Here is an 11,813-nt window from a genome sequence, read left to right as displayed (position 1 = left end):
ATCAAAGCCGAATTTGGGCTCGTAGCTGGACTTTGCAGGGAGGCTGCTCTCAGGGGTTCGTCCTGTGGTGCCACAGGTGGCCGTGGCCATCTCGGGCGCATTGCCTGGCACCCTGCACCCAGCAGTCCCGGCCGAGCGGTCACAAACCCCACAGATATTTAGGATGTGGCAGTGACCAGCCTTGCTGCAGGGCAGAGGCTTCCCCAGGTGTGCCACAGCACCCTGTGCCCCTTCCCATAGTCTGTATGTGATCTATTTTTTTTCTGATCCTCAGATGTTTGTGCCTGGGGAGGGGGAAATTCGTAACCTCCTCAGGAGCTCTGGAAGCCTCTAATCAAGAGCTATTGTCGGCGCAGGCCAACTCGATTTACATCATTTCCTGGCCCCAGCTTTGTGCTTTCCTTGTGCCGTGATTTTACAAACGCAGTCTGGTGGTTAGCGTGACCTTCCTGCCCGCCTGGCCAACGTGCTGCTCCTCTCCTGTGGGGGATTTGGGGGGGACCTTGCCTCCCTCGTGGCCTCTCCCCATGGTGGGGACGATGCTCTGCACCCGGTGCTGTGCCCTCCACGAAGGGTTGTGCCTCCCCGGGGTCCAGCACGGTGCTGACCAGCAAAATCAGCAGGTTGTGGTCGGGTCTGTGGGCATGGCTTGCTGTCTTGTTCAAGGCTTTTCTTCTCAGTGCTCTGTCAATGTAACTGGTGTTACTTTTTCATCCGAAGGTGTTTTATTTCCACAGCATTCCTTTACAACAGGGTAGAGACATCTTCATGCTGTAACGAAGTGTTTCAGACAGGGAAGCTACCGTTAGCGCGAAAACACTGCATGCTGTTGGCATCGAGCGTGCTACTCCCACCGCTTCCTGAATCTCGTTAAGTCAGCCTGCAGATCCCTAGGAAGCCTGTGCGCATGGGAAAATATTGAAATATAGAAATAGCGCACGTTTTCCATAAGCACGGAGCGGCACCGGCCAGGTAGACTGCGTTGAAATTTCGTGTTTTTAATATTCCTCGCTGAATAAATAAAGTAGATCACCCATGAAGGATGGCTGTTTCGTTCCACGCGTGAGAAGACCTTACTCAAATATTAATGAGGAGGATAATATTTAACCTTCAAGGGTGAGCTACTCTCTACGTACGCACAATCCCATATTGCCACACCTTGGGCTTCGTGTAACAGCGAGACACCTTCGAGGCACTCCCAAGAATGTCCTGTATCTATTTGCCTCTTGCTTTATAAGATAATAAACAACGATGTCGGGGGGTTAAAGAGTCTTCGTAAGCACTGCTCTGAATCGATGAATCAGTAGCTATCGATTACCAGCGTCTTCTATTAATTTCATTATGATGTCGAAAGGGGCAATCCATAGCAATTAAATAAAAAGTCATCCGATGGCTCGTGGTAATTGAATTTGTAAATTTACGAGCTTATGTTCATTTACTCCAAACGCAAGTAATTAATATTTGATGCAACCATTCTGGAAATGAGCATTCTTTGGGGATTTCTAATTGGGGCAGACAAACCTGTTTCTGCAGGAACCCCCAGCACTGAGGAGCGCCGATAATTTGCAAATAAAGAGAGGAACTTGTGATTAAGCTTCCCCTGTATGGTATCGGCCGTGCGCACGCAGAAAAACAAATAGACCAATTACGGATTTCCAAAGGTTTCCCTGTTACTGTAAACACTTTCATAGCTTTCTTTGCATTTCTCGTAGGCTGGAGTGGATTTTAGTATCGTGCTTCAGCTGTTAATAATCTAAAAAGCCATTTCTTTGGGAGAGGACGCCGTCTGATTTCCAATGCAAAACCAGCTCCACCTTTGAAATGAGGTAGGAAGGTGGGAAGAACAGTTCTTTGTTGTTTTTTTTTTCAGTGCTCGATGGACTGTCCCGTGATAAATAGGGGGACATATATTTCCAGCATCGATTGTAGCTCCCTGCAGTCACGCTGATCGCAGGGAGAGATGTTCCACCATTTGGAGTAATTATTCCTTTGGATTATGCCATAAATATGCCCGCTAGGTGAGGAAGGCAGAGCAGCATCTCTCTCGGAGCTTTCAAAACCCTTTCCGATTTCGGCTTTCCTTGGGGAAGGCAATAACCGGTATCGAGACAAATGCAGGCATTACCGGGCAAAATTAAGGTATCCATCACCGGGCGGCGGATCTCCGCGTCTCGGCAGCGGTCCGGGGAAATGCGATTTTGGCGCTCTGCATTCTGTGTCGTGTCTGTAACGCTGTCACAGCCCGTTTGTTTGCCATCCCCGCCGTGTCATCCTTCTTCCTTTGAGCGTGTGGCTGATATTGGCAAGCTGGGCTGGGGGCTCCCCAGGCTCTGCCGGCGCTGGAGGAGGGAACTGCTGGTGCTGGCCCCGGTGTTTTAGCTGACATCCCCGCTCCTTGCAGAGGGATGTGCGCTCCAGCTTTCACAAGGAGGGCTTTCCATCTTCAGGGTGCGGTTCCTGGTCACGACAAGAAGCGCGGCCGCTGCTTCTGGCATGGCGCTCAGGTTGGGCACCCATCGTAGCGTGGGAGATCCAGGTGAACGTCCTGCTCCGAAGGGAACAACAAAAGGATGTGAGTCTGGATCCTTGTCACGCTGTGTGAACGCCCAATCCTCCAAGCTGTTGGCGGCTGCAGCTGTTTTGCAGAAGTTATTTCAGTTTCTAAATCAGTCAGCCCTTTCCACCACTGGGTGCTCAGACTCAAGTCCCTCGCTGTCCCACTTCTGTTATCTGTCCGGAGACTTCACTTTGCTCTCTGAGCCTTCCCCTCTGACATATAATGAGAGAAACTCCTTTCGTTCTTACTATTGAGAGCGTTTTCTAATTCCCTAATAATTTCATTGATGCTCATTTTCCAAGCTTCTCTTCCGAGTTATGGCTTCAGGAGCTGCCTACAACATCAAAGCAGTGCTCCAGCCAGCTCCTCTTCATGGTTTTTCCAGTGCACGCCCCAAACCAGCGTTAGCCTGGTGGGGCGCGAGGTTGCAGTGCTTGTTCCTACTCAGCTGATGGTTTCCTGCATGCTTTCACTGTGTCCTGGATGCTTTGGCCATGCTGCGATGTGAAATACGTGTTGCCAACAAGGCACAGCTTACCAAATGATCTAGATTAAGTGCTATTTTCCTGTTTACCTCTTCTATTGCTCTCTTGTTTCTGATGATACTGGAAACTAGAGTTCCTGGCTCTTCAATTTTATTTATTTATTTTTTCCAGATCCCCAGACTGCTGCACAGTATGTTCCTGGGTATGGCTGTTGGGGAGCTGCAGGGGGAAGACGCCTGCTTTGCTGGAACACTTCCTATCTCAGGTATGCCTTTAATCCATTTAGCATGACCTAAACTGATTTTTTTTCGTGTGTATGTTGTACTACTTACCTAATCAGCCATCATACGCTACAAAATGAAACATTTTAGAAGGCTGCTGTCACCTACAAACAGACCTGCTGGCAAGGTACTCTGCAAAATAAACCCTAGTTTCTCCAAACTCCTGCTGACAGGCATTAATAAAAGATGAAATTAGGGTAATATGGTGTAATCTTTCATAGCTGATGTTTCTCCATTCCAAAAATAATCATGATGATGCTGTGTATTTCATCCTCTGATAGCCATATGTCTGCTGGCTCGTTCCCAGGTGTGGGCTGTGAGCATTTGTTGAACACTACTGCCTTCTTCTATTATCAATTCTACCACTCGTGTTCAGTAATGGGCTATACTAATATGGATAAATCCACTAAATGGATTCATTTGCTAGAAAGATGTAGGTGGTGTCTTTGAAAAGAATAACATCCCAGATTGTTTCAATTACATCGATCACAGACTTCTTTTTATTGTCCTTTTGCTTCCCTTATCTGTACTCTACAGTTCCTAGATTCTGTCACGTATTAATTACCATTAGCTTCCCCCTGAGTTTTTAAATGATGGTTAAAAATGTTTGCTTTAGTTGCTTTCCCTTTAAGGAAGACTGGCATCTCTATTTTTGTTTTATGATAGCGTTGTTTTCCCCTTCTGTTAAACCGATTTGTTGGGCTTCTAGTTTTTATAAAATGAATGCATAAGATAATGGAGAATGCTTAGTATGTATGTATTCTTTTTCTCCTTGCTGATTTGGCTTATAATTGTTTTGAGCTCTGAAATTGGCCCTTTCAAAGCTCTGTGTACGAGTAATTATGGCTTAGACTACCCTTCCCTTTCACATAATAAATGTAATCAAGTCCTGATCACTTGCACTCAAGAAACAGCTGATTTTCAGCTCTGTGGTCAGCTCAGTCTGATTTAGAGAGAGAAACCAACACGTGACTGTCCTTCTGCTCCCATACCTCCACCATTCCTGCATGATGGGGCTAAGAAGTGCTAATGTAACACCTTTATGTCTTTGAAAGCTTTTTTTCAAGTACTGTACTTGAAGCTTTTTGCTCTGAACGACTCCAATGACTGTACTTTTTTCCCCAATGGGAGCTGTTGTTCCCCAGCCCACGGGGCTTGCGGATGGAGTTTGCTCGGCACTCACCGGTAGTATCAGACTTGGCAATTTTTCGTTGAAGCTGGTATTCAGTGAACGTTTTTCTCTTCACCAAGAAAGGCAGCAGACAGAAAACAAAAAGATGAGCGGAAATCTATCTCCCACATCCAACGTTGCAATCTGGCTTTCTTCCACCAAGTCTGGGAATGCATAAAAAGAAAAAGGTTTTATTTTGGGGATATGAGGAAGAAATGCGAGACTTCTCACAAGCTAAGTTGCCAGGTCCAGTTAACTTCCACTGTGCGTGGAACTGAAATTGATGTGTAGATATGAGAAGTCTTTCTGATGGAAGTCATACGGGAAAATTCTTCTTTGATATGAGCAGCGTTAGATAGTCCGGCACAAAACGTAACGCGTGTTATCAGCTCTACAGCCAGAAAAATGTCGAAAGACTTGGCTGCGAATGTACCTTCCCCTAGCAGAAGGGTGCCTGCATAAGCTGCCACCTGGGATCCGCTGTCCAGGTCAAAAGACCCCAAAGCAGCTTTGGGGGAGAATATTTTCTTTTTGCATGTCATGCATATAGAGGCTGAGATTAGCCTAGTCGCAAAACCCTTTTATATCCCCTTCCCTCGGCTTCTCCCTCCCCTTTTCTTTTGAAGACATCTGTTTAAAACTCAGCATTTAGGCCAGCCAGGGGTCTCTTGATTGCACAAGCATGCTCCTGGCTCTCTGTTTCAGCCAATTAAGGGCTCAGCTAGCGAGCATTAGTATTTTAATGCTACTTATTGGGTGGCGCAATTTGCTGCACGCGAAGAATAGAGTTCATGCCCTGCTATGTGCAAAGTGGCTTATTTGGCACGTTTGTTGTTAAAGACATCTTTAATTAACGGCAGTTGCAGTATTTGTTTTCTCCGACGGAGGTGGGGAAGGGAAAATGGAAACAAGCAGCAAACACGAGATTTAATTGTCAAGTTAAACTCTTTACGCTGTTTTGCTTCATATTTATTTTTTTTTTATGGTGCTCTTCACTGGAGCATTTTAACCGTGTTGCTGTTTTCTTGTTGCTTGCAGAGATTCCAGGAAAATATGGGCTCTGATACTGCCCTCCTTAATGGGAGAGTTAATCAGAATTAGCCCTGAGTACTGGCTGAATTGCGTTGGGTTAGGAGAGGTATAAGCTTTGGAAATAAAAAGGAGTGGAAAAAAAATCACTCTTTCATTCATTGAATTCAAGACAAAATAACGAGTTGCACTCAAAATGTTCTTACAGGCACAAAGGAACCCCCTAAATGCAGCATTTTTGAACGTTAGTCTAATAATAAGTCTTAATCTTATCAAAGCACAACAAAAGGGTATTATCTGTCCGGTTACAAAGATATGCACTTAGAGCTGAAATTATCTAGTTAATGTGGTAAAAACTTGCTAATAATACAGCCAAAGGGGAGCTGCCCCTCTGAAGGCAGGGCAGGGCCAGGCAGGCTTTGGCGTTGGGCGTGGTTTATTCACAATATCTGCGACCCTATTTCTGCACCGTACATAAACAAACACGGTGTTTGTGGGGACTTGGAGGAAAACCCCAGAACTTCTGGGAGCAGAGAGCCAGCTCTCTGCGCCTGGGTGATGCTGGCTAAATGTGAGCCTGAACAAAAAACATGGGTAGCTGGACCTGAGAGCATAACAGCCAGCAAACAAACTCAGCCCGCATGTGGCTTGGGTCAGAGGTCCCAAAAGTACGACAGCCGTAAGTCGAAAGAAATGTGTGGTGTGTTGTATAGTTTTTTTTTTTTTTTTTTCCCCCTGTAAAATATTAGGCTGGCTGTTGGGCCCGTTAATGAGTTGAAAGCATCTCGCCGAGGTCAGGCTGCCAGCAGGTGCGCATCGGCAGCTCTCCGTAGGTGCAACGATAATGATTTGTAAGTACAGGAAAAGCCAGCCCTGCCTGGATGCTGTGCCCTGGAGCAAGGAACCGCGAGAGCAGGGGACAGAGCTCAGGTACCTTGGTAACAGTTGCAAAGGCACAAAAGAGGCTGATTTTTATTTTTTTTTTAAAAAAAAAAAGCCCTAAATGTTGCCTGGCTTTCTGCACGTGTTGCAGTGATGCTCAAGCAGTCACAGCGCAGGCTGCCGCACGCCTGCGTCCCGTGCTGATGGTGGCACGTTCAGTTTTCCTGCTCTGCTTCTTGCGCCAACATCAGAGCAAGGTAACTGCTGCTGGAGCTGCTTTTGGTGCCTACGAAGAACATTTGAGCACTTCCCGTGTCTACAAGCCACAAAACAGCCCAATAACCTCCTGGTGGGCTGCTCTTTTTAATTTGAATCCTGTGGTTTGAAGCTGTGCTGTGTAAAATTCTTCAGGGACTCGCTCGGAGCTGGCAGTAACCTAAAAGAAATGTTTTAGCTGATGTACCTCTTGTTTCCCTAAGTTTTTGGTTGTTGGCCTTGTAATGCATTCCTCCAAAAAAAGCAAGAGTGGGGGCAAATTCCTGTAAAGAAGGTGTAGTGTTTAAGTGGTCTGCCTGAAGTCCTTCCCCGAATCCCCCCCCGAGGGCAGTACCCAGTGACGGTGAATTTTGGCTGTCTATGTGACGTAGTGGGAAGCAAGGGGGCAATACGTCAGAGGGCTTGCACGTCTGTGTACCGGGAATCATCTGTGGAAAGAGCATCTGTCAAGCAAAGCTGTGAATCGAGGGACTTCCATTTAACTGAGACTGTAAGAAGAAAGAGTGCAAGGAAAGAAAAGCCCTATGAAGGACCCAGGTAATGCCCAGTCCCTCAGAAACACGGGCACAGAGGTGAGACTTGCAGAGAAGTGGGGGAAAACCACAGCTCACCATATTCCAGCAGTTCATTTGCTTCCACAGGACTACTTAAATCTACAGGACTACTTAAAAAATGGTAGAAAACTATTTAAAAAATGGTAGCAGTGAACTACCAGAGCAGAGCTTCATGGAAACCAGCTAACGACTCCAGAACCACGTTAATTTAAGAACAAAACAAAAACACAACCGCTATTCCCTTGGGTTTGTTGTATGTCTCGTTTGGAACATTTCTCAGTAAATTATGACTAATTTGGATCCCTTCCTCTACTTTCTTTACACGTTAGCAAGCGACTGCCAAGCTGAATGAGAGAGAGGCTTCTGGAAGTTGGTCAAAAAGGCGTCGTGTCCTTCTGTGGCCCGGACCGCCGCACTGAGAAGCGGTGGCAGGAGCTCTCGAGGACGGTTTGGATGTTAAAGACATCAAGGCACAGACCTGACCCACTCTGTGAGCAAAGCGACCTCCGCGAGAGCTCCTGCGCAGTTAGTCACTGTGCTCCAGGGTTTTTATTTCGGTGCTAGCCAGCATCAAGCGTTTTGCAGCTGAAACCCTTGGAGAAGCCGAGGATTTTCCCCCTCCAGCAAGGGCACTGCAGGGGTTAGTGCCTGCGGGTTTTCCAGGATGCTGCCAGAGGGCTCAAATTCCCAGAGGAAAGGACCCCCGCAGCTGAGAGGTAGGGTGAGCCCTCCGCTGAGCACCACGGGGCTGTCTGCTGCTGGACGAGGGCTGTGGATGCGCTTCCCTCCTGCACACCAAAGCCTCCACCTGAGAGCAGATGGGGTGAGATGTGGGGACGTGGTGCGCCAACCCCATCCCGTGCCTCAAAGTCTGCTGACGTTCAAGGCTGCGGCAGAAATAAATGCTGCCGTATCGCCGAAAGAGGACTGTAAATCCAAACCGTAAACGTAGGACCAGTGTGAGATTTATCGGTGCCTTTTGAGACAGAGCACAGGACGCTGCCTTAGAGCTGCCTAAGTGGACAAGTTTGGAGGTTATCTTGTTTTCCGGCACAAAAAACCTCTCCAAAAATACGTGAGTGCTGCGAGCTGGGGCAGGATCTGCCTTCCGTCGTGCCTCCCTGGGTATCGATCGGTGCCAGAAGGGTCTGCCCATGGAAAAACTGCTGCGTGGGGGGGGCGGCTCCGCCAACTGCCTTGTGGGGCCGGCACGCGTGCACGGGAAGCCGTACGCAGCTATTTCGAGAACTGGCATCTGCACGCGCGAAGGCAGTGCTGGCAGCCTGCTGAAGAGGATTTCTCTGAAGTTTGTGCCGCAGCTTGGTGCTCGTCTTCCAAAAATACGCAGCCCCTTAAAAACGCGAATAGGTACTCAGTGTTTTCCCTTTCTTCTACACCCCAGTGAAGCTTTCAGGTATTTTTTTTTTTTTTTTGCAGAATGCTGTCTACTCGGTTGTTTCCTGCTCTGTAATTACGGTGTTAGTTATTCATCCTTCTACTTATACACACACACACATAATAAACGTATCTATTTCCTTATAACACTCTCAGCGTTCCTCTTAATTATATCCTCTCTTTCCCAAGCCGTTTGTCCGAAAACGCTGCTGGTGGGGGATTTCAATCCTGTAGGGTCCCTGCACCTCCTGGAGCATCCAAGGATCCCTCCCTGCAGCCTGGGCGCTTCCTTCAATAGTCCCAAATCCGTCCCAGAGCAAAGGAAGAGGCTGGGACACGTCTATCGCACGCTTTGCTTTTGGTCCTGCACTCTGATGTACGTCGTCTTCACACCAACGGTGCTGTAAAGGTACCAAAGTGGATGCAAAACCTGTGTTCAGTGTGATACATCCTTCTCAGTTTGTTTTTACTTTCTGCCGTGAACCTTATTTTCTTTTCAGAAGTGCAAACTGAGCACTCAAAGAGTTTTTTTTCTTGTAGGGTTTTTAAATATTTAAAGAGCGGCCGCAATAATCGGGCGGTTTGCTAAATAAAAATGGTATTTGCTTCACGAGGCTGTGGGATCTGCTGGTGGAGGCTTTTAAGGATGGGTTAGGCACACGCTGAATGGGATTTTGCGCTAGCTGAGGAAATTGAAATGCATTTAATGGCTGGCTCTGTTTGCTAGGATTCCTGATAAGCAGCTATCTTCAGAAATTGTAAGTGGAGAGGGAAATCCCAGAGGACTAGGGAAAAGCGATGTACGCTTATTCTTAACTGTCCTCACCGTTAAAAAGTTTTTCCTGGCGTGTAATCTAAATCTTGCATCTCTAGGTCTGTCACTTAAGCCTGTTACTTTATATTCTATCTGCAGAGACCAGGGGAAAGAGGCTGAGCCCCTCTTCCTGTGCATCAGCATTTTCCACATTTGGAGAGTTACGATGTTTCTCGGCAGATTTCCCTCTTCTGGAATAAACTACCTCGGTTCTCCCGCGCTTTGGTTACGGGCTGCATCTTCTAGCTCACTGTTCATTGCTGACTTTTTTGGTTGTCTTAGCCAGCATGCCCCAATTTAAGCTATTTCACTGTTATTCACTCTTTTCATAGCAGCAGAAACCAACTCCTGTTTGGCCGGTGACCTGCTTGGATCCTTTTCTGGAGAGCAGGTATCCAGTTTCTCGTTCCTTATCCCGTTATCGCAACTCTTTGTTTTTACCCGTGTGTTGTACTCCCACTGCCATTTTGAGTTGCATCCCATTTCTTTTTCAGCCCTCTTAATGCAACCTGACAAAGTCCTTTGGATTTCAAACCCCGCTCCGCCAAAAAGACTCGCAGCTCCGCGTAGCTTGGTTTATTATTCATGTTTTAATAAGAAGGCTCCTGATTTAATTACCGCAGGCATTAATGAAAGCAGGAGCCAGCTCTGCAGAAGGGGCCCCCCACCTGATCCACGGTTCTGAGTTGGAGCTGGATTAGTGCCTGCCTTGTCCTTATCAATCCGATGGGATCCCTTGTAGAAGTTGCAGCTAGATGGTTTCCTAGCTTGCTTTATAGGAAAGCGAGCGAGGCAAAGCTTTAGGGGCGTGATGGCTGGAGCTTTTCCACTGACTGCAGGGTTTCTCGTTGCAGGAGCAAATCACCGAGGTTCAGCAGCTAAAGGTCCAGATTAAATTTCCTGATACCCAGCTGAGTAGGTGCGCTCTGATGGCTTCCGGATGTTTGTTGGCAAGATCCATTTCCCTGTTCCGAAAGTTGCTGTTAAGTGACGTAACCTCACCTTCCCTTCCTTTCCTATAATAAATTTATTGTTTCTCTTCTTCATTTTCTATCTCTTACCAAAACATTAACCATCTCTTCTGATCTTTGCAACCCGTGCTTCTGCTCTTCGTGTATCCTGGGGTAGTCTGGGTCCTCCATTCCTCTCCTTGCAGGACTTTTCCTTCCCCCCATTACTCCTGACTTTGTTTCAGCTGCGAGGTTGACAAGTTGCCGGTGTCCAAACCATTGCTTAGAAAGCAATCTAAGTGAAAAAACTCCTCAGAAAGGGAAAACCACGGAAAATTGTCCCCCCTCGGAAACAAAGCTCCTCGGTTTGCTCAGCACAACCTCTCCCTCCGCAGCCGGAGCAGCAGGGATGCGCGGGGCGATGCAGCTGGTTGGTAGCAACAAAACTCTCCCTTCTGCTCCCAATTTAGCAGCCGTATAATAGCTAGATTAGCCTCAACAGGCAGGCAAAAAAAAAAAAAAAAAATAATGAGCATTTTGATTAAGATGAGCTGGAAAAGGGCCAAACGCTAATAAAATTAGAAAGAACCTGGCCTCTTCGAATTAAACGAATTGTCTGCGTAATGAGGAAAAAAAAGTTTAAATTAGCCAACCAGCGCCCCAAAATGAAGCATTAGTAATCTTTATTACCGGAAACCTGTGGAATCTGAAAACAAATTGTTCTATTTTTCATTAATGCTTAATTTAGCCGATAAGCGCAGAGTTGCAAACTCATTTAGGGGAAGGAGTTATTACGGGAGCTCTGCTGAGGCCTCCCCAGTGCGCGTTGGAGTTTCGCAGCCCTCCCCAGAGCCTTTGGGCTCTTTCCCTGGCTGCAGACGGGCATCTCCCTTTGTCTGCAGGGCTGGAAACACGCCGTGTCGGGGCGATGGCTGGTGAACAAAGCCTGTAATCTTTTCTTCAAAGTTGCCTTCCACCCGGGATGGAGCAGCCTGGCCAGGTCCTGTTGTCCCCGTTTCCGTTCCGACTTTGTAGTAGCTGGGAAATCACGAAGACGGTATTAAAATAACTTAAAATAGGTCGTAAGAGCTTCGTAAATAAAGGATTTTCCTCTCTGCGACTATACCTATGGAGTTAGTAACTACAACGAAGTTTCTCTTTGGCAGTGGTGCCTGGCGGTGCCACGGAGACTGCTGGGTGTCTTAAAATTGCTCCCGTTTCCCTAGGGGGTCTTCCCAACTGATATTTGCTTTGCAGAATTAAGGTTAAAACTGAGAGGTTTGAGCACCGGGCATCTCCGAAGGGAGGCTTTTGTGCTTGTCAAGGCCGAGCTTCATCTCGGGGAAGCTGCGATAAATTTTATCTGAGGTACGCCCTGGTCAACAGAAACCTTTCCTTACTTTTGCTGGTTTCTCGGAG

General features: G+C 47.2%; 1 long non-coding RNA gene across 1 annotated transcript; it reads left to right on the top strand.

Annotated features, from left to right (window-relative positions):
- The first annotated feature begins 295 nt into the window (after positions 1-295).
- On the top strand, positions 296-3,285 carry LOC121062197. Its single transcript, XR_005815459.1, has 3 exons — positions 296-409; positions 738-869; positions 3,214-3,285. It is a non-coding gene; the product is annotated as an uncharacterized LOC121062197 (long non-coding RNA).
- The last annotated feature ends 8,528 nt before the right edge of the window (positions 3,286-11,813 follow it).

Source organism: Cygnus olor, chromosome Z (genome assembly GCF_009769625.2).
Source record: "Cygnus olor isolate bCygOlo1 chromosome Z, bCygOlo1.pri.v2, whole genome shotgun sequence".
NCBI lineage: Eukaryota > Metazoa > Chordata > Aves > Anseriformes > Anatidae > Cygnus > Cygnus olor.
This window is presented reverse-complemented; position numbering and strand designations above follow the sequence as displayed.